The 23,737-nt window shown below is 38.6% G+C and overlaps 1 protein-coding gene across 20 annotated transcripts in view; it reads right to left on the minus strand.

Annotated features, from left to right (window-relative positions):
* The window catches only part of HIVEP1 (HIVEP zinc finger 1), a 187,235-nt gene that overhangs the window by 76,161 nt on the left and 87,337 nt on the right, over positions 1-23,737 (minus strand). The window lies entirely within an intron of this gene.

Below are 23,737 nucleotides of genomic sequence, written 5' to 3' on the forward strand. Positions count from 1 at the left end.
TGGTAATGCAGAACTGCACTGCTGCAGGGGAATCTCTGAAGCTCTCTGGCTGTACTGGTGAAGTGCATTTAAAGGGTGTAGTATGCTTAGATCTCCTAATTTGCACACTAGAGGAATGAAACCTTAGCTCTGCATACTCTCCACCCTCTTTCAGGTAAGCTGTTCCTGGTGGGGAGCATCTTGGCGGTAGCTAGTGTACTCTCAGGAGAACAGGAGCTGGCTGGCCTTACCTCCTCCCACTACCCAGTGTGAGGCTATGTAAGGGTCCACCATAATATATCCCCTAGTGAACTTTTCCCATGATAGACTCTGCCTTCTTACGGTCTTTCCTAATATCTGAGAGACAAAACAATAACACACCATAAAGACTTGTTAGGGTTTGGCTCATTGGCACTATTTGTAAATAACTGATGTAACAGCCTGCAGTTATTTTTCAATATTTAAAAAAAAAAAATCTGAAAAAAATTCAAGGAAGAGAACTATAATATAAATACTCTTTTATGGGTTTGGAGAGTAAGTGCTGTCCGAGTTATTCTATCTTGTACTTTTAAGTCTCAAAATTAACAAGAGAGAGGATTTATATTCACTACGCGCACAGAGGCCCAATCTTTCAAACATTTACACTTGTGATAACATCACTCCTGTAAACAGTCCCAGACAATGCAATGGGACAGCTCGTGCATATTTAAAGGACTGACCCCCCCCCGAATTTATATGTAATTAAACAGCCAAAAAAGTCTACAACTGTAGTCCTGTGGGTGAACTCCTCCTTAGGTCAATGGGTTTTTGTCATTGACTTCAGTGGGAGCAGGATGTGACCTACAGCCTGCAGCAGAAAGTCTTATTTAAAATTTGTTATTTAGTTGTGATTAGTTGCTTACCATTAACATTAGCAAACCAGAAAACAGCAATTTGGAAGCATATATCGTACATATTAGACGCTTGTAGATATGCAAAAATTAAGTACATTACATATAAAAGATGGTCTCAAAACCAAACCAACATGTAGTAATTTGTATAGTGGGCCTGATCCTGTGAGGTGCTGAGTGTCTCCTTCAAATGAGAGTTAAGGTTTGTCTGCAGCTTGCACCATCAGACCCCCAATGATGAATCCATTGCAAGAGGCAGCATTAAGGAGTTGTTCACATATCTAGTCATGCTGACTGACTTTATACAATGCAGACTTTATACACTTGTATCTTCTCAGAGCTGGACATAACTGAAATGTACTCTTTTTTTTTTAAAAAAAATCCCCTGGGAAAAGGCCTGTCAAAGACAATTACTAAAAAAATATAAAATATGAAGCATCAAATGTGCAGTTTTATACACCCCTTTCATGACTGCTTTCATGGGAGAGAGAAATACAACCCCTCTGACAATCTTATTTTACTGGTCTTCTTTAATTACTTAAAAACTACTCAAGATAGTTAAGTCCCAGGCAGATTGTGAAGAGCTACAAAAGGATCTCTCAAAACTGGGTGACTGGGCAACAAAATGGGAAAGGAAATTCAATGTTGATAAATGCAAAGGGATGCCCATTGGAAAACATAATCCCAACAATACGTATGAAATGATGGGGTCTAAATTAGCTGTTACCACTCAAGAAAGTCATTGTGGATAGTTGGAGTCATTGGAATCATTGTGGATAGTTCTCTGAAAAAGTCCACTTAATGTGCAGTGGCAGTCAAAAAAGCAAACAGAATGTTGGGAATCATTAAGACAGGGATAGATAATAAGACAGAAAATATCATATTGCTTCTGTGTAAATCCATGGTACGTCCACATCTTGAATCCTGAGTGCAGATGTGGTCACCCCATCTCAAAAAAGATATATTGGAATTGGAAAGAAGTTCAGAAAAGGGCAACAAAAATGATTAGGGGTATGGAACGGCTTCTTTATGCGGAGAGATTAATAAGACTGGGACTTTTTAGCTTGGAAAAGACAACGACTAAGTGGGGATATGATAGAGGTCTATAAAATCATGACTTAGAATCATAGAATCATAGAATATCAGGGTTGGAAGGGACCTCAGGAGGTCATCTAGTCCAACCCCCTGCTCAAAGCAGGACCAATCCCCAATTAAATCATCTCAGCCAAGGCTTTGTCAAGCCTGACCTTAAAAACTTCTAAGGAAGGAGATTCCACCACCTCCCTAGGTAACGCATTCCAGTGTTTCACCACCCTCCTAATGAAAAAGTTTTTCCTAATATCCAACCTAAACCTCCCCCACTGCAACTTGAGACCATTACTCCTTGTCCTGTCCTCATCTACCACTGAGAATAGTCTAGAACCATCCTCTCTGGAACCACCTCTCAGGTAGTTGAAAGCAGCTATCAAATCCCCCCTCATTCTTCTCTTCTGCAGACTAAATAATCCCCGTTCCCTCAGCCTCTCCTCAGAAGTCATGTGTTCCAGACCCCTAATAATTTTTGTTGCCCTTCGCTGGACTCTCTCCAGTTTATCCACATCCTTCTTGTAGTGTGGGGCCCAAAACTGGACACAGTACTCCAGATGAAGCCTCACCAATGTCGAATAAAGGAGGACGATCACGTCCCTCGATCTGCTCGCTATGCCCCTACTTATACATCCCAAAATGCCACTGGCCTTCTTGGCAACAAGGGCACACTGCTGACTCATATCCAGCTTCTTGTCCACTGTAACCCCTAGGTCCTTTTCCACAGAACTGCTGCCTAGCCATTTGGGCCTAGCCATTTGGTCCCTAGTTTGTGTGGAGAAAGTAAATAAGGAAGTGTTATTTATTCCTCATAACACAAGAACTAGGCATCACCAAATGAAATTAATAGGCAGCATGTTTAAAACAAACAAAAGGAAGTATTTTTTCACACAACGCATAGTTAACTTGTGGAACTCCTTGCCAGAGGATGTTGTGAAGGCCAAGATTAACAGGGTTCAAAAAAGAACTAGATAAGTTCATGGAGGATAGGTCCATCAATGGTTATTAGCCAGGATGGGCAGGGATGGTGTCCCTAGCCTCTGTTTGCCAGAAGCGAGGAATAGGCAACAGGGAATGGATTGCTTGATAATTACCTGTTCTGTTCATTCCCTCTGGGGCCCCTTGGTACTGGCCACTGTCAGAAGACAGGATACTGGGCTAGATGGACTTGCGGTCTGACCCAGCATGGCCACTCTTATGCTCTTGTGTACTTAACAGTTGAAGCACTAAGATATTTTATTAACATCTATACTACACCTTTTAAAGTATATTACATCACTGGGATTCACAGGTAATCTGGGAATGAACATTGTCTACATTCTTCCAGCCCTGACTGGTATTTGTGAACCAGATAATCTTTAAGATTCCTAAGATGCTATTTAGCAAACCAAAACTGTAAGTGGGATATCCACCTCATTTTCCCCAAACATTTTGACATATACACATAAGACATAATGTTTGCCTTTCTTCAGATAATTTAGCAGGTTTGCCATCTAAATGTATTTTTGAATACACTAAGAGCTACAATTTTATCTCAAACAATTTACAACTTCAGTATATTACACTTAGTTACAGTAAATTCATACATTTAGATTAATAATCATAGAATCATAGAATATCGGGGTTGGAAGGGACCTCAGGATGTCATCTAGTCCAAGCCCCTGCTCAAAGCAGGGCCAATCCCCAACTAAATCATCCCAGCCAGGGCTTTGTCAAGCCTGACCTTAAAAACTTCTAAGGAAGGAGATTCCATCACCTCCCTAGGTAACGCATTCCAGTGTTTCATACGGAAGCCGTTCCATACCGCTAATCATTTTTGTTGCCCTTTTCTGAACTTTTTTCCAATTCCAATATATCTTTTTTGAGATGGGGTGACCACATCTGCACTCAGGATTCAAGATGTGGACGTACCATGGATTTACACAGAGGCAATATGATATTTTCTGTCTAATAACAGTATATAGAATAAAATCAATTATGTAAATATTATGGAAGCCTTCTACTTAGACCTTCAGGAGGATTATTAAGAAAGTACTTTCAGCTCAAGTGCATTCTGTTTTCCTTTTTTCAAATAAACTATAACAAATGCCCACAGAAATTTCTAACCACTTCTAGCACAGTCTGTTATGCTAAGTAATGAGAAGCTGATAATGGAAATAATAATAATAAATAATAATAATATTATATAATAATAATATACATTTTGTATGCAGCTACGAAATTTCTTTCACTTCCTGCAAGTCATGCTATGCAATAGTTATAGTAATTTATTGAATACAAGTATTTCTTTGTAATATATGCATCAATACAGATGAGTTTCAAGCATTCTGAACTTAGAAAAACTTCAATATTGTACTAATAACAGAGCCATTCTGAAATACGACGAGGAGTCCAGTGGCACCTTAAAAACTAACAGATTTATCTGGGCACTGGCTTTTGTGGGTAAAAAACCACTTCAGAAGTGAACCTCCATGAAAGCTTATGCCCAAATAAATCTGTTAGTCTTTAAGGTGCCACCGGACTCCTTGTTTTTGTGGATACAGACTAACACGGCTACCCCTCTGATTCTGAAATTGTGAACGGAGTGGCCAAACAAGCAAGAATAGTGCATCAGTAAATTTACTTCCATCACATATTTGACAAGTGCGGTTTAATTTTTAAATCATAATTACAATTTTAATTATTTTTAAGATTTAATTTTCATACTTCATAAGACTTTACTACAGCACTCTTTCTAAATCTTTGCTGAGAAGTGAGAATGAGACGCTTCCAAATTTGTTTGTACCTGAGGTGTATGGATTAGCATGGGTCTAATTTACTAAAAATTTCATTATTACATGTTTGCAGCAATCCTTATCAGACAGATACCTTTACTAATCATGCACAGAACACTTCAAAATGTTCATAGCTCTTTATAAAATTGAACAAGATATGTACCCTACCTCAAGGATTTTACACTCTAAGGCCTAGTCTACACCTAAAACGTATGTCAGCCTAGCTACATCGCACAGGGCTGTAAAAAATTCCATGCCCTGAGCACCATGCTTAGGTCAACCTAACCCCAGGGTAGACGCAGGTAGGTCAACTGAAGGATTCTTCTGTCAAGCTAGCTATTGCTTCTCAGAGGAGCAGATTACCTACACTGATGGAAAGTCCTCTTCCATCAATGTCAAAAGAGTCTACTCTATGGTACGACAGCAGCAGAGTTACATCATTGTAGCTGTGTTGCGGCAGCGGCTGTAATCCTGGCACTCATTCTAAAACAGATCTGACAGATAAGTGTGAGAGAAATTACGCCCCCTTAACGACAAAACTGTACACCACACTGTATCTTTACACATTTACAACCATTAGTTCTTGTCTGCACTGCGAAACTGCATTGTGTTTAAAAATGTATTAGTTAACACATTTTAATGAAACATGATGTTACATATGATTTTACCCGAAGCGGGATTCCTACCACTAACCACTACTAGGTAACGTACTGCTTCTGTCAACACCAGAAACTAAGTTGTATTTAGCATCAAATTAGTTAAAATGTGCTAGCTAACACATTTTCCATCTATAGACATGGCCTCAGGATCTGTCTGATAAAATAATATATTCTGCTTTTTCAATTACAGGAATAATTGGTTTACTGTGAAGGTTTCCGAAATTAGATTACATAATATATTTTCCAAGCTCTGCACAAAAGTTATAAATACTTCTTCCCTATTTTTCTTTAGAAAAGCATCAGGTGTACTAAAAATAACTTACTAAATAACATTAAATTATTAATGTCATTTTCATAGATTCTAGTCTGACCTGCTGTAAGAAACAGTCCACAGAACTTTCCCAAAGTAATTCCTAGTGCAGATCTTCTAGAAAAAGCATCCAATCTTGATTTATACCCACCATGAACTTAGTAAGTTGTTCCAATGGTTAATTACTCTTAATGTACACCTTAATTTGTCTGAATTTTTCTACTTTCAACTTCCAGCCATTGCATCATCTTATACCTTTCTCTACTAGACTGAATAGCTCATCATCAAATATTTGTTCCCCATTTAGATACTTATAAACTGTGATGAAGTCACACCTTAACCTTCTTTCTGTTATGCTAAATAGATTGAGCTCCTTGAATCTATTGCTATGAGGCATGTTTTCTAATCGTTTAATCATTCTCACCGCTCTTCTCTGAACTCTCTCTGGTTTATCAGTATTCTTCTTGAATTGTGGACACCAGAACTGTACACAGTATTCCAGCAGCGGTCCCACCAGCGTCAAACACAGAGGTAAAATAACCTCTTTACTGCTACTTGAGATTTCCTTGTTTTGGTATCCAAGGATTGCATTACTCCTTTTGACCACAGTGTCACAATGGGAGATCATGTTCAGCTGATTATCCAAACTTACCCCTAAATCTTTTTCAGAATCTCAGCTTCCCAGGATAGTGCCTTCCGTCCTCTAAGGACGGCCTACATTCTTTGTTCCTAGATATATACATTTATATTTAGCCAAGCCACATTAAAAAACAGAGGGTAAGTCTATACTGCAGTAAAAGACCTGCAGCTTGCAATAATGGAGAGAGGCAGGAGTAAGCTGGAGAAAAAAAAGGGCAGACAGAAAAGAACACCCAGAATCAAATAGTCCAATGCAGTCTGATAACACCACTGGCACACAAGTGTTCTAAAGGTATTGGGGGCAGGGAGACTCCACCTAAGTCTCTAAGCTGCCATGCAGTTCTGGCACCAGCAAGGGAATTCTCTACTACTTCCAAGGAATGGCTTTGTCCTGGTAACTCTGCTGTTCTTCCCTCTCACCCACAGATTTAGGTGACTGCTTGGGTACTGGTCCCCCTTGAGAAGACACACCCCAGGACTGGCCTCTTATAGATTTTTACTCTTCACTGGTACCTCTCCTTATTTTAATCACATTGTAGTAAAAGTACACCACCAATATCAAGGTACAAAAACTATATTTAAATCTGCGCAGGCAATAGCAGCATCAGCTCTTATATCATTGCCAGGAGAAAACATTTAGCTCCTTCTAGACCTACTTATCTTGACCCTAGTAAAACAAAACAAAACAAAAAACCATTTCACGATCACTGCTTTGACCAGAATAATCCTGCTAACAAATACATCTGATTTTCTTCTCGCTTTAGGGAACTGGATACAGTACCCTCTTAAAATGTGTTTCACTAGTGAACTACTATTTCTGCTGCATTTTTATTCAATTCCACAGCTGTCATTTGTAAAACACAGTTTAGAAAATGATTACATACAGTATGGATTACTTGATACTCAGAATTCTCTCCTAAATTTTGTAAGATAACATCCATCTGCCCATCAACCAAGGCTTTTATATTCCCTCATCACGTAGTGTTTGAGCACCTGTGAGATATACCCAGATGTTACAACTGGAAGTATCAAGTCAATCACACATTAGTACAGCAAAGAGATTCAGGTGAGTTAACTGAAACTTTCAGTTGTATTCATTACGCAGCATTTTCATTAATCATCACTACCTAGGCAATAAATACCATTTTACATCTCAGATTTAGGTTATTAAAAATAACCTGATTTCTAATAAAGCCATCTTTATTTGACTAGTATCAGAAGGATAGTTCCATGTCGGATTCTTTCTTGAGCAGCACAAGCTACAGCTAAAACTTTACACCGTATCACAGAGAGAACTGCCATCTTCAGATATATACGGTATTTTCCTTGGAAGTCACTTATATTCTATTCTGTATATGTTCTTATACCATGCTCATCAACATAGCACAAGCACCTTCCAATTATCTATTAAACTAATATCTGGCATATGTTAATTGTACTCTTATCCTCTCCCCAGGGGGAGAAGTGAAGTGTCTTGTTTTGATAGGATTGTGTGTTTGTTTTGGGGGAGGGGATTTGAGGGGGTTATTTTTTATAATATGCATGTTGCTATGTTAGAGAAGGCAAGGTTGAAGAAGTGTGTCTTGCACTTGGACGTGGTGAAGCGTGTAAAGGAGCAAGTTAAGCTATGAGCGAGTAGGTGTAGCACCTGGCAGAGCTATAAATCCCTTGTACTGAAGATTGTTTTGTTGGTCCAAACCTCCCACCACTACCTTCCTGCCACAGAATCCAACCCTGTGAAATAGACAATTAGCAATAAAAAGTCACAAAAATGATGTTATCAAACATCTTTCGTTCTTACATGAACTTGCTCCATCACAAACCTCAGCACATCCAAGTGCAAGACACACTTCTTCAACCTTGTCTTCTCTAACATAGCAACATGCATATTAAAAGAAAAATATATGATCCATAACACAGACCCCCCAAACAAACAAAGCCCTATCAAAACAAGACACTTCACAGCATATACTTCTCCCCCTGGGGAGAAGATAAAATCACAATTAATGCATGCCAGATGTTAGTTTAATGCATGACTGAAAGGTGCTCGTACTATATTGATGAGCACAGTATAAGAACATGTATTAAATAATTTAAAGTCAAACTTCTGTCTGAAAGTGCTTTACCTAATAGTGCTACAAGTAACATCCATGATTATTGTAATTAAAAGACTACATGGGACAAAAATTGCCCCTATTTTTCCAGTTTGTGAATGGGACATCACTTTTGTATATTGTCAATTTCACCGTTTCCCCTGTACAGTTAGTTGTCTCTCACCATGTGGATCTTTCACGCAGCAACACGGAATGAAAAAAAAAGTTCTTACAAATGAGACAATATGTTTTGATCCTAAAAAGTGGAAGGCAGATTCAGAGAAGGTTTAATTGCTGGAACTACCTATTATAAATGTTTAAGTATTAATTTTTTGAGTTTAAGTTATTTCTTTAGGTGTAAAGTATTCTACCAGCCATTATCTATTTGATCAGTGACTTATCAGACAAAAAAGTTTTGTTTCAGGGAAATTTTCATAAACCTTTTTCTTACTGTTGACTTTGAACAATATCAATGTCCTAAATTATTATTTGTCATTTAAAAATTAAAATAATAATTTTTAAAAAAGATTCAACACAAAACACAAAAGGTAGAAAATAAAATAACCTTCTCATTCATTTTTATTCTAAGAAGTGCTTTGAATTTTTTTTAAAAAAGAGGGTTGATTATGTTAAACAACATGCTTTATAATTTTCAGACTAAATGTACATAAGCAGTGAACATACATACCACATTAGTGAAAAATTCAGTGCCATAACTGTGTATATATTAAACGTAATACACAAAGGCTCCAATCTTACGATCGTCTGTGTGTTACTTTAAGCATAAGACACAAGGTGAGGGACGTGCTTTTATTGGACCCAACTTGTGTTGGTGAATGAGACAAGCTTTTGAACTACACATAGCTCAATGGGACTTATACATAAATTATATATGTGTTTGAAAAATCAGGTCAAAGTCAATCCTCCACACTATGAATGTAATCACCTCCACAATGTTATCTTATATTGATACTATTTGAATTGATTATTAAACTTGCTCAAAAATAGGCTGACAAAGATAGATAGATCCTTGGGTGATGACTACTTGCATCCCTAGGTTAGAAAAATAAACAAAACAAACAAACCCAGAGAATTAAGTATCTTCTAATCTGTGGGGACAGCCAAAACCCACAGTAATTATCAAGCAAACCACTCAGAAGTAAAGAAGGTGAATGATCACCAGCTGAATCATCTGATGAAGGCATCTTTTTACATTGTATGAGTAAGTATATTACGTAATATCTTTAGTTTTCATTACACTGAAGGATAATAACTATCCCAGTAGCTCCACAAAGCAAGGCATTACTTTGTTTACCTCAGATATTACCTGTGACAAGACTATTTTTTATTTATAGCTATTTCAATTATATAACCAACTACAAATAAAGACAGCGATAGTGTCTGCACTTGCAGAGTTTCTAATCAACAAAATACTAAGATAATTACTACACAGCTATGCTGATATTCTACACAGAAAGCCAAATGTTACCTATATACATAGAGCTGAATGATCATTATAGCTAACATGTTCTTAATTATGTAAGTTGCTGGTGGAGTCACTATTCAACATTTAATTTGTGCTTTATATGCTCTCTCTCTCTCTCTCTCTATAACTCAATATAGGATTTTTTAAAAAGGAACAATATAGAAACAGTATGAAAAAGGTAAACAAAAAATAAATGCAACCATAACGGGCAAGTTTTTCAAGTTAAATTTGAAGAAATCAGAGAAAAAACACAAGTATCCATTCCAGATTCTGACAGGGAATGGTTGAAGTAAGCAAAGGATGTCGATTTCTTAGCCAATTCATGGAATGACAAGGTATCATTAGCACTGGTCTATGCAGGGGATATACTGCAGGCAAGTTGTGGAGGTATCAGTATTTTTCTTTTTTATGATATGTACCTCAGTTTACTTGATTAATATTATTCTAACTACATGGATTTGATTTTAAAAGGGGCTTTTAGAAAGAACAAGAAGGAAACTAATCAATTACTAAAGATAAAATATGGGGGGAGGACATATTTCAAGGGTCATTAAGAGAACAGTTGGCTTCTTGATTGGGATGCACCTATCTGCCTGCCTCTACATAGGTTAACAAGTTTATATTTTTCCAAGGCTGGGGCCTAAGATCAAAGGACACTAAACTGTTAAAAAAAAAAAAAAAAACCTGCCTCGGGAGGATGGGGACATGTGAGTGATCAGCAACTGCTGAGGGGGAGACCCTGCAGGAGAGACACTGAGGGATAGCCTACACTGAAAAGGTTTTGCCAGCAAAGCCCATTAATGGAGATACAGTTCATACTGGAAAACAGCGCTGTTTTGTATAATTAATAGGGCTGTCAAGCGATTAAAAAAATTAACTGCACAATTAATTGCATTGTTAAACTATAACACATATTTCAATAAATGGTATTCTATTTAAATATTTTGGATGTTTTCTACATTTTCAAATATACTGAATTTATTTACAACACAGAATACAAAGTGTACAGTGCTCACTTTATATTTATTTTTGATTACAAGTATTTGCATGGTAAGAAACAAAAGAAATAGTATTTTTCAATTCACCTCATACAAGTACGTAGTGCAATCTCTTTATCATGAGAGTTGAACTTACAAATGTCAAATTATGTACAAAAACCCCCCTGCATTCAAAAATAAAACAATGTAAAATTTTAGAGCCTGCAAGTCCACTGAGTCCTACTTCTTGTTCAGCCAATTGCTCAGACAAACCAATTTGTTTATATTTGCAGGAAATAATGCTGCCCGCTTCTTGTTTACAATGTCACCTGAAAGCGAGAAAAGGCATTCTTTTGGCACCGTTGTCACAAGATATTTAGGTGCCAGATGTGCTAAAGATTCACATGTCCTTTCATGTTTCAACCACCATGCCAGGGGACATGGGTCCATGCTGATGACGGGGGTTCTGCTCGATAACGATCCAAAGCAGTGTGGACCCATGCATGTTCATTTTCATTATCTGAGTCAGATGCCACCATCAGAAGGCTGATTTTCTTTTTTGGTGGTTCTGGTTCTGTAATTTCCGCATCGGAGTGTTGCTCTTTTAAGACTTCTGAAAGAAAGCTCCAGACCTCGTCCCTCTCAGATTTTGGAAGGCACTTCAGATTCTTAAACCTTGGGTCGAGTGCCATAGCTATCTTTAGAAATCTCACATTGATACCTTCTTTGCCTTTTGTCAAATCTGCAGTGAAAGTGTTCTTAAAATGAGCAATGTACTGGGTCATCATCCGAGACTGTTATAACACGAAATATATGGCAAAATGTGGGTAAAACAGAGGAGGGGACATACAATTCTGCCCCAAAGAAGTTCAGTCAGAAATTGAATTAACGCTTATTTTTTGAATGAGCGTCATCAGCATGGAAGCATGTCCTCTGGAATGGTGGTTGAAGCATGAAGGGGCATTCGTATGTTTAGCATATCTGGCATGTAAGTAATTTGCAATGCCGGCTACAAAAGTGCCATGTAAATGCCTTTTCTCACTTTCAGGTGACACTGTAAATAAGAAGTGGGCAGCATTATCTCCCTTAAATGTATACAAACTTATTTGTCTTAGCGATTGGCTGAACAAGAAGTAGGACTGAGTAGACTTGTAGGCTCTGAAGTTTTACATTGTTTTGTTTTTGAGTGCAGTCATGTAACAAATAAAAAAAATCTACATTTGTAAGCTGCACTTTCACGATAAAGAGACTGCACTACAGTACTTGTATGAGGTGAACTGAAAAATACTATCTTTTTTATCATTTTTACAGTGCAAATATTTGTAAGCAAAAATAATATACACTTTGATTTCAGTTACTACACAGAATATAATACGTTTGAAAATGTAGACAAACATCCAAAACATTTAATAAATTTCAATTGGTATTCTATTATTTAACAGTGCAATTATAACTGTGATTAATTGTAATTACTTTTTTTAATCGCGATTAATTTTTTGAGTTAATCGCATGAGTTAAGTGCAATTAATAGACAGCCCTAATTTAATTAAAATTTTGCCTTTCCAAGTTGATCTTTTCATATTAATTCTTTATTTTGTCTCATATTCATTTCATATTCCATGAAATGTAAATATCATTTGTGACAAAGGTAAATTACAAGAAAGGTGGAATTGATAAAATTGAAAAGCCTTTGAAAAACTAACCACCACCACCCTATTAAGACCCAGGGCTAGCTGAATAAAAAATGAACATGGAGATTTCTCAGTTGTTCCCATGGTCAATAAATTCGGCATTGTATTCAATACAAAATGTGCACATTTTTGTGAATGGTGAAAGTGATATGAGTTGGCCAGTAGAAAAAGATTTAGGAAACTATCTGAGCACAAAATGAAATAAAACCACAAGGATACATTACTGCTTTGTTAAAATTCCAGATGTGGGATTAGCCTTTCTAACTAGATTTATCCAATAGCCACACCTACTTTTTGCTCTATTCCTATAGCTGCAACAAATGAGTTTTGTTTAAACTAAAACTGGCAAATTAGGCTCAAAGTTGATTTTACAACTTATTTTAATTTTTTTTTTAAGTTTTAAAAACTACCAGAAATTTGGTGTAAAAGTTTCCTGCGACCTGTTGAGTGCCCTCAGCCTGTTCAGTTCAAGTCAAAGGAGCTGTGTGTAGTGATCACCACCTTCTCAGACAGTGCTCAGCAGCTCACAGGATCAGGGTCACAGTGAATAAAACTTGACAGATCTGAGCCTATTAAACCTGAAATTAGATTTCAGATGTCAATTTTTAAGATAAAACTTAAATGCTGAGTAAAAGAATACTGTGTGAGACGTGTAGCAACCCAGGCAATCTCTAGGCAATATGGAGCTCTTAATAAGGAAATTCTGTCAGATGTTTACCGAGGATGGAAAGTGCAATGGTACAGACTTAAATATTCTCAAATATTCTTTGGCAACATAGCTTCAGTGGCATTCCAGCTCCAAATGGAAAATGCTGCTCATAGGGGGAGGAGGAGAATTAATCAGGGAAAATGGAAATCAGCAGGAAAGTTGTGCGTTGATTACCCTAAATCATCTGACTTAGCCAGATGCTTCCCAAATTACTGCCTTGGGAATGGAAGGGAAACATTTTGGCATACATGCTTAGATGAGATTAGAGGCATAAGGGAGAAGTCCTGTACTGCTGCTCGCTCAAAGATAAAGAGAAATAAAATTGTATTAAGAAAATTCACTCCTATATTCAAAGCACATCAGCAGTCTTTCAAGGAGCAAAGAACTATAAAGTCATTTTATCTTTTTAAAAGAAATGCCAGAAACTGAACTCTAGTAGCTACTAACCTGTTAACACCGATTCAGGTAGGTATTGAAAGCTGAACTTGCAGGATACTTGGCACCTAGCAGGACCATGTCTCAAACAAATACTGATTTCCTCTGACAAAGAGGATTTAAAGTTTCATATTAAAGGAGGCCAGGCAGTCATACATCAACTGTGAAAAATATATTACTTTCATGCCCTGATCCTGCAAACATTTAAGCACATTCTTAATTTTAAGCCAATGAGTAGTATTTCTCACATTACTATTTTCTCCCTGAAATTGTTCCCATATATACCAGACAGGTTTGAGAATATAACTGCACTCTCTTCGTTTGCATGGGTTAGGCCATCCTGCATGAACCCTGTAAGATACACTACTAATGGAATAAACTGTGTACCGTGTCAACCAGAACTTAAGTGTTTTATAATAAATGAACCCCAAATCTGGAATATTTGGAGATAAACCTACAGGAAGACACCTCTCTCTCCCCCCTAAAGAACTTTCAACCTTAGAAACAGTTTTTGACCTATCCCATTAGAGATATTTTATGGTCAATCGTACTTTTATTCTGCATCACAATTTGTCTATGTATTTGCTTTATACTTTGATTTTTTTAAAAAAAGATTAGAAAAAACAGGACCCATTAATACCTTGGTAATGAGTAGGGTGTCACAACATAATTCATATTTCACTATTGGTATTGTGCCAAACATTACAGTAGGCGCTATGGAAACAGCAGAAAAGACAATTTACAAATGTGAAATCCTCTGTGATGGTTGTGACACACTGTACCTCAAAATAACACCCTGTACCTAAATTCCCTCTAAGCTGTACGGCTGCACAGCTGCCTATTAAGCCCCATAGAGGGGCTCAGGGTTGCAGCGGGGAGAGATGCCTCTCCCACAGCGCGGACCTCCACGTCAGGGAGCGCCCCTCAACGGCGGCCCCAGCACAGACCTGCCCCAGACTTGCCACGGCCAGTGGGAGGTGCCTCTCCCCCGGCCCCGAGCTGCTGCAGCGAGAGAGGGCTGTAGGGGGTCCTCTCTCCGCACCACAACCCTGGGGCAGTCTGTACCCCACACCCCTCATCTCTGGCCCCCTTCTGCACACCAATCCTCTCATTCCTGGACCCACCCCAGAGCCTTCACCCTTAGCCAGAGCTCTCACCCCCTGCACCCAATCCTCTGCCCCAGCTCTGAGCCCCCTCCTGAACCCCAAATCCCTCATCCCCAGCCCCACCCCAGAGCCTGCACCTCCAGACAGAGCTCGCATCCCCCCCCAGCACCCCAGCCCTCTGCCCCAGCCCTGAGCCCCCTCCCACACTGCGAATCCCTCAGCACACCCACCTCCCACATAAATGTTGTGTATGTGCACCAATATGAAGGTGATATGTCACACATCACCTCCATATTGGTGCACATAACAAAATTCATTCCGCACATGGATGTAAAAAATCAGCGGGAACACTGCCCTGTACTCCCATATTCACCACTTGTATATGGTTATGATATTTTGTACAAAGTACGCCTTGTGAGATATCATTTGAAACATCATTATTGGTTGAAACTCATTGTCCTGTTTAAATGTGTGCATCAATGTATAGCAAGTGATGACATTTTGCTATATGTCTTGTTACTGAAACATGTTGTAAGTCTGGGAGATGCCCACAGACTAATCTCTCAGAAAAAATGAAGGGCCTATAAACAAAAGACGTGCATGTCATCCCCAGAGAGGGCTCAAGCCTCAGACAGACAAAAAGGCGTGAGCAAGCAGTTTTACAATTCACCTGAGACACACTACATACTTCACGGCACCCCACGTGGGTGGAGAGTTATGCCTGAAAGCAAGAAGAGTATAAATAGAGGACAATGACATCATCACTTCACCTGCCTCTCCTCCCCCATCTTTACGCAAGAAAAAAGATCAGGAAGACAAAGAAACTCCTTTGAGGCTATGGGAAGGGCTGGGTCCTGACTAGAACGCATTCTAGTTAGCAAGAACTGCTGCTGAAGTGCTGCGTGAAAGAAATTCTTTTGCTTTTAGAATTATTAGCATGGTAAAGTTTAGGAATTAGCTTGCAATTTTATATTTTGTTTTCTTTTGTAGCTAATTCTGATCTTCTATGCCAGTACCACTTATTCACTTAAAATCTATCTGTTTTATGTTTAATCTAAACCAGCGTATTTTTGGCTGAAGTGTTTGGGGAATCTACTCAGGTTAACAAACGGTGATGCATAATCAAGTTCTTTGCAATTGACGGACCTTATGAGGTTGTACCGTTCAGTAAGTAACTGAACAGTGCCAGACGGGTACGTTTCTGGGGTGCAACGCTGGGACCAGTGATATGTGTTGCCCTATGTGTAATTCAAGAATGGCTGGGCATAGCACTCCGGTGTATGTCTGGGAGTGGCTTGCATGTTAGAGGCTCGGGTGAATGGCATGGAGTCAACTCACACATCCAAAGAGGGTATAGTGCACACCCAGGGGGAAATCACAATGGTGTAATTGTTCATGAATTGGATCTTTGTAACGTTTTGATAAAGATTCCTGGCTAATAAGTAATTGCTGTATGTGACTTCTCTACTTATAATAATGAATAAATTCACAGGTTCCACTTTCACTCTCCCTATTCACCTGTACAACAGACCTAAGATGTAGTAAATACTAGTAAATTTTAATCTTTGTAACTAAATGTGGATAATACCAATCACATATATTAAAATAAGTACAATTCATAAATTGACTAAACGCATAAAACAAGCAGCACAAATGACCAACTATTAATTGTAGGGTATAAAGTATCAGAGGAGTAGCCGTGTTAGTCTGTATCCACAAAAACAATGAGGAGTCCAGTGTCACCTTAAAGACTAACCGATTTATTTGGGCATAAGCTTTCGTGGGTTAATAAATCGGTTAGTCTTTAAGGTGCCACTGGACTCCTCGTTTTTGTAGGGTATAAACTTTGTGCTCTTTAATAAAGTCATTACTGATCGGAAAACTGATGAATTTGCTGTGATCGAAACAGGTAATTTTAAAGCAGCTACACAAAACAGAAAAAAAAGTTTAATACATATTTTAGAAAGTATGCTAAAGAAAATCCCTGAGAGTAACTGGTTACCCTCCAAGCTAAGTAGATAAATAATGTCTAATACCGACACATTTTCAACTCCATATTCTTATAGGCCTAGGAGATAAAGAATTCAACTCTTTGACCATTAAAAATAGTATAGCCTTGAAGTTTGGTAACAGGGAATAAGGGAAAGCACACAGTATGTAATGTTTTTAATCACGGTCAACAAAACATACATGTTGCAATGACAGGTCTGCATGTGGAGCAGGAGTTCATGGAGAAGACAGGTAAAGGAATAAAGGAAGGAAAATTTACAATGCACTCTGAACAGATTTTGAACAAAGCCTGATTTCCAAGTCAGACAACTTCTTAATTATTATTTTCAGCAAAATTGTTGCTACATTCTGGATTTTAATCAGCTGTAAGTGCACAGGAAGGGCAGATCCAGAATACTCTTCAGACTATGAGGTTTGTAACGAAGAGCAATAAAAAGGGGTAAAGCTTAGATCCTTTGTTGGCAATCTTTTTCCATTACCTGTAAGCTGCAATACAACACGAGTTTGTAAAACAAACTCTGGAAAGGTAGAAGAGAAAAACTGAAATGTCTATAAATGGTAACTTTTGTGTTTCTCACGTAAAACTAGTCTTTATATGAGACTAAATGTATTTTATTGACAAAGACCCAGATTTAAAATATATTTGGGCATTGCTGTGATCAGCTTTGCTACACCTAACTGGCTCAGGAGACTCAATCCCATTAATTTACAGTGAGATTTAGGCTCTCACATGCCTATTTCACTTTTGAAAAGGAGACTTAGGATATGTCAACACTGCAATTAAAAACCCACAGCTCGCCCGTGTCAGCTGACTCTGGCTCACAGGTATTGGGCTAAGGAGCTGTTGAACCATGGTGTACTCTGCAATTAAACAGCCTTTTAGCCTGAGTCTAGAGAGCCCGAGTCAGCTGACACAGGCCAGCTATAGCTTTTTAACTGTAGACATACCCTGAGGCTCCTAAGACAGTTAAATGTTGCAATGCCTATATACATTTAAGAATCTGGACCTAAGTCAAAAAGCAAATATGAAATGATTATTTGAAAACAATCTAACAAATATTTAGTAGACTCCTAATCTAATCAAACATGGCTTCATGACACATGAAAAGATATATGCACACACTTTTTACCAATTTTAACTTCACGTTATATATAACCTTGTAAAACATCTCTTGGGAGAACCATGTATTGTTTTGTTTCTTAAAAAAAAAAACACCTCCTTTCTGAAAAACATTAATTACAAAGTTACTTTATTAACTTACAAGTTAGGAGGAGAATTAACTATCATCTTACACACCTATAAAATACTGGTGCTATGCAACCTGCACATCAAAACCCTATTTTTCCTTTATTTTTAAATTCATGCTCAATTTCATTCAGTCCGATTGAAGATGAGGGGTTGGTGAGGACTGCATGGGAGAAAGCCACAGTAAGTTGCCACAAAAACAAGCGCCCTATTCCACACTGCATTTGGAAATGAACAATTAACTCTGGAGGGAGCTCACTTGAACAGTTATGTGCCGAAGAGCGTGTCAAGGGACGCCCAAGTCTTCAAAAGGGTTTCTGTCCTTTAAAGAGATTTACACAAATCAACTCTTGGTCAGAACAGTAGAAAGACTTGCATCCAACTTATTAAACTCATTTGCAGTAAGATACTTAATTTTTGGAACAGAGACTTCTAGAAAATATGGTGAGTGGGAGAGGAAATCATAATAAGCTACTATACTAAAACAACTGGAAACACAGAGATGGTGTAGTGTCCTGGGGCTATCATTTTAAAATATGCTTTTTTGGTTTTTACTAGGGTACCACTAAGCTTCATGTTTTAATAAACATTCCCTTAGAACCTCTACAAATATTTAGATTTAAAATTGTCTCTCTTTCTTAACATACTGTACCTTACTGCTTACTAGCTTGGATGATAAGTTTGGTTTTCCTGACCACCAACACAAGCATTTTCTCTTCATCATAAAAGAATGGGTCTATTCACATATATAGTTTTGCTTAAAGTTTCCAGGTTAAAAATGGGACCTGAAATTGTATGGTTGATTACAAAAATACAAACAACGGAAGAGGGGAAAAACAATAAACAACCTCTTATTAGTCAATTTCTCTTCTATCAGAAGGGGCACATCTGCCAACCATCTTCCTGTGGGTTGAGTCTCCTTGACTGAGGCAGCTAAAGCTTTGCATTGGAGTGAACCTAGCCAGTAGATGACCGATCCACTTACTTCCCTCCAGAAGCTTATGACAGCATTAGTAAACTTCAAGAATATCTCAACTAAGCCTCATATGTAACTGAGCTATAACCCATGGAAACTGAATAAAAATTGTGTCACTGCATCTGTGTTTCTTAGGCAAATACCCAGCAATATTACTACATATCCCCATCCCAAAAATTGTTTTGGAAGAATGTCATAAATATAAAAGGGAAGGGTAAACCCCTTTAAAATCCCTCCTGGCCAGAGGAAAAATCCTCTCACCTGTAAAGGGTTAAGAAGCTAAAGGTAACCTCGCTGGCACCTGACCAAAATGACCAAGGAGGAGACAAGATACTTTCAAAAGCTGGGAGGAGGGAGAGAAACAAAGGGTCTGTGTCTGTCTGTATGCTGCTTTTGCCAGGGACAGAACAGGAATGGAGTCTTAGAATTTTTAGTAAGTAATCTAGCTAGGTATGTGTTAGATTATGATTTCTTTAAATGGCTGAGAAAAGAACTGTGCTGAATAGAATGACTATTCCTGTCTGTATGTCTTTTTTGTAACTTAAGGTTTTGCCTAGAGGGATTCTCTATGTTTTGAATCTAATTACCCTGTAAGGTATCTACCATCCTGATTTTACAGACTTTACTTCTATTAAAAGTCTTCTTGTAAGAAAACTGAATGTTTTTTCATTGTTCTAAAATCCAAGGGTTTGGGTCTGTGGTCACCTATGCCAATTGGTGAGGATTTTTACCAAACCTTTCCCAGGAAGTGGGGTGCAAGGGTGGGGAGGATTTTGGGGGGAAAGATGTGTCCAAACTACGTTTCCCAGTAAACCCAGTTAAAGTTTGGTGGTGGCAGTGGAAATTTCAAGGGCAAGGGGTAAAATTAATTTGTACCTTGGGGAAGTTTTAACCTAAGCTGGTAAAAGTAAGCTTAGGAGGTTTTCATGCAGGTCCCCACATCAGTACCCTAGAGTTCAGAGTGGGGGAGGAACCGTGACAGAAGAGGAGAAGATAAATGTGACTAGAGCAACATTTTCCTTTCAGTGGTCAGGTCTGCTGATCCTCTGCTTTTGTAAATAACCAGAAGTGAAGAGCAATGAAGGGAAGGAAGATAGGAGATACATATACAAATTACATAGAATATTTTTTAGATAGATACCAACTAAATGAAGACTCTTCTGCCAACATGTGCATCTGAAAACACCTGATGGTTGGTCTTATAGCATTTGTTAACAAAAAAAAAAAGGGGGGGGGAGGGGGCAAATAGCAGACCAGGTCCCCTCCTATTAGCTTTTCATGCCAACCATGAGGACAAATCTCAAGTTCTTTCAGACAGAACAAGTCTTTCACGTTGCACACCTCCCTGCTACAATAGCAGCTGCATTCACAGACTATCCTTTTGGACCCTGCACTTCACAGGCCAGTGAACAAGCAAAGCCGTGGATTTTTTCTACATTGCTCAGTTTTGCTGAGGTAAATCTTCAGCGTTCTTACACTGAACATGTGCCAGTTTGTCTTGGGATTTGGGCAGAAAGGCAGCATAACTATGTTTTGGGACCTACTGAAATGAATATTCTCTTGGGTATGAAATTTTGAATATCCTAAAAAATATGTTATTGTATGAAAACAGAAGTTGTTGTGACAGCTTCCAGGAAGATGACCTAGAGGATTAGGAAGTATATAACTTCTGATCTTCAAGGCTTGATCTATCTTTTTGTGCACCATTTCCCAAATTTATTCACAACATTGTTGGCTGATTGGAAGAAAGGTAATTTCTGAGAGTTCAAAGGGTCTTAATGACAGCACTGACCTAACAGGCTTTTCTTCATTTGGTTTTGTTCAGCAGCCACCTTAACAGACTCAGGCTTTTCAAGATCCATGTGTCACTGGGCAAAAGGTTAAAAGATCTTTTTCAAGTGGAATACAAAGGAGTTCACACATGGTGAGGCAAGAGATCTCAAAAAAATCGGATCCATCCTTAAACAGGAAGCCCTATCAGCATGACTCTTGCCCGAGACCCTCTTGGTTTTCTGTATCACCTTAGCCAACAATGGAATGAAGGTAAGTCACATAGCAGGTGTCTCATCCAGTCTTGGAAGAGATTGCCCATTGATATCAGCCAGTGGTCCATTTTCTTTACAAAATATATTCTCATCCCGTGAGTAAGAGCAAGGTATCATTTTATTGTGATTTGCTGGCTGGTCCAGCTCTATGGTGATTCATTACAATGGGAAGAGAGCGTGCAGCAGCTTTTCTCTGTTTGGACACTTTGCTCTTACTTTTAGGGTGCCCTTAACTGAACTCATTAGATGAATCATAGGTAATGAAAAACAGTCACTTCCTTGTGGAACTCCCATGGTTTTTTCTTCTTTAATATAATATAAAATGTATATCAGTCAAAGTAACTTCCAGGACATTTGCATGCACTTGGAATATGTAGGTATGCTTCATGGAGGTCCATTGACTTTCGCCCAAACCTTTGGTTGGACACTCACTAGCGTGGAAAATAGTTTTCATCCTGATTCTTCTGTATCTAGTTGAGAGCTCGGAGATCCAAGGACAACTCTGATTCATCCTAACTTCTTCAAAACAAAAAAGAAAAACTGAGCACAAAATCTCTACAGAGGGGGAACTGCTTTGATCATCCCTGTAGATGCTGCTTTTGCTAGGCTGTGTATTGTAGTGGGGGAGGGAGGTACCTGCTCTTTCTTATATCTTGTGTCCTACAACTCAAAAAGTACTCTCTCAGAAAACTCAATTTGTGCCTTTGGAGGGGGTGGGACCTAGACTGGTCAGATGGGTAAGAAGCTTCCATCTTGAATTTGTTTTCTGCGTGCTCCTCAGATAGAAACAGGAACTTTCTCCTCAGTGTTGAAATATGGAAAGAGGAGCAAAAGCAACGAAAAAAGTGTCACAGAACTAGAGAAAGAGTAGAGAAAGTCATGAAAACAGGTGTTCCCAGAGTAGAACCACGCTATATAACAACCAGTGATGGGCTGAAATTCACCTTCACTTTAAAAAAAAACAAACAAAAAAACCCAAACACATACAAACAGATCAGTTATAGTTTGAGAATATTACCGTTCAGAAAATCATAGGAAGTAAGAAAATACTAAATGCAAATTTCCTGTGTATTTCCAGATGTAAATAAAGTGGCTTTAGAATGTTAGACAAAACTTTATCGATGGTTGTAGCCATCAATATACCCATGTCAAGAAATACAAGTGCCCTGGTAAACAAGCCGGGGGTTCACATTGCTGACAATCTTTTTGTCTATTTTTCCTTTTTCTGTAATTGTATTTCATAATGGCAAACCAAATTTCAAATACAACATTATGGTTTTAAAGGATTATCACATTTCTTGGGTGGTCAGAAGTATTTGGCATTTAGCTTCATCAATTAATCAAAGACACCTATGTCCAACTGTTAAGATTACAGTAAGTCCTCACTTAAAGTCGTCCCGGTTAACATTGTTTTGTTGTTATGTTACTGAACAATTAAGGAACATGCTTGTTTAAAGTTGCACAATGCTCCCTTATAACATTGTTCGGCAGCCGCCTGCTTTGTCCACTGCTTGCAGAAAGAGCAGCCCGCTGGAACTAGCTGGTGGGGGCTTGGAACCAGGGTGGACCGGCAGCTCCCTGCTCCCCTAAGTTCCCTGTGGCAGCTGCCCAGCAGGCTATCAATTGCTGGCACTTCAGTTGTCCCTTCCCCCACTGACATGTGCTGCTCCTGCCCTCTGCCTTGGAGCCGCTCCCAGGAGCCTCCTGCTTGCTGTACGGGGGGCTAATATCAGGGTGTCCCCCTCCCCCCTGCTCCTGCCACCCGCTTACCCTATCTCCATAGAGCAGGGAGGTGGACGACAGGGCTCAAGACGGAGGGAGCTTGTAAGCAGCAGCTGCTGTCTCAACTTCCTGATCTAAAAGGGTCAGTGTACTTAAAGGGGCAGTGTGCATCTCTCTCTCTCTCACACACACACACACACAGGGTGTGTCTCTGTCTGCCATGCTGTCTCCCCTCCCTCCATTTGTGCTGCCTTGTAGAGTGTGAGGCTACATTAACAAAATTAGTATGGAAGATGAGTATGTGTCAACCCTTGAGGGCTCAGCCAAGTGCTAGTTCATCATTTAGCAATAAGGCATTCCCTGGGAAATATCCCATACTCTTCCACCCTCTGACTCCATCACCTCAACCAAGCTTCACAATCATCATTGTTGTGTTACAGTATTAAGTTGTTTGGTTAAAACTCATACTGTGTATACATATAAATATATAATATAGTCTTTTGTCTGGTTCAAAAAATCTCCCTGGAACCTAACCCCCCCCCCTTACATTAATTCTTAAGGGGAAATTGGATTTGCTTAACATCGTTTCACTTAAAGTTGCATTTTTCAGGAACATAACTACAATAAGCGAGGAGTTACTGTATTTCACTCATTAATAGATTTAGTGTCTGTTCAAAGAGACATAATATCAAATGTGTGGTTTGTGTCCCTGTTTAAATATTAGATTTCCCATTTATTTTATTCTGTTTAGTGATCACTTTTTCTAGGTCAATTAAAATATCCATTTTAATAACTTCTGAAGAGTAACTGCCATATTTATTCATAATTAATACTCCATGAGTAATCCCATTAAACCCAGAGTTACATATTACTCAGCATGAGTAATGATAGCCTAATTTGGCTC

The sequence above is a fragment of the Lepidochelys kempii genome, chromosome 2 (assembly GCF_965140285.1).
Source record: "Lepidochelys kempii isolate rLepKem1 chromosome 2, rLepKem1.hap1, whole genome shotgun sequence".
In the NCBI taxonomy this organism is placed as follows: Eukaryota; Metazoa; Chordata; order Testudines; family Cheloniidae; genus Lepidochelys; species Lepidochelys kempii.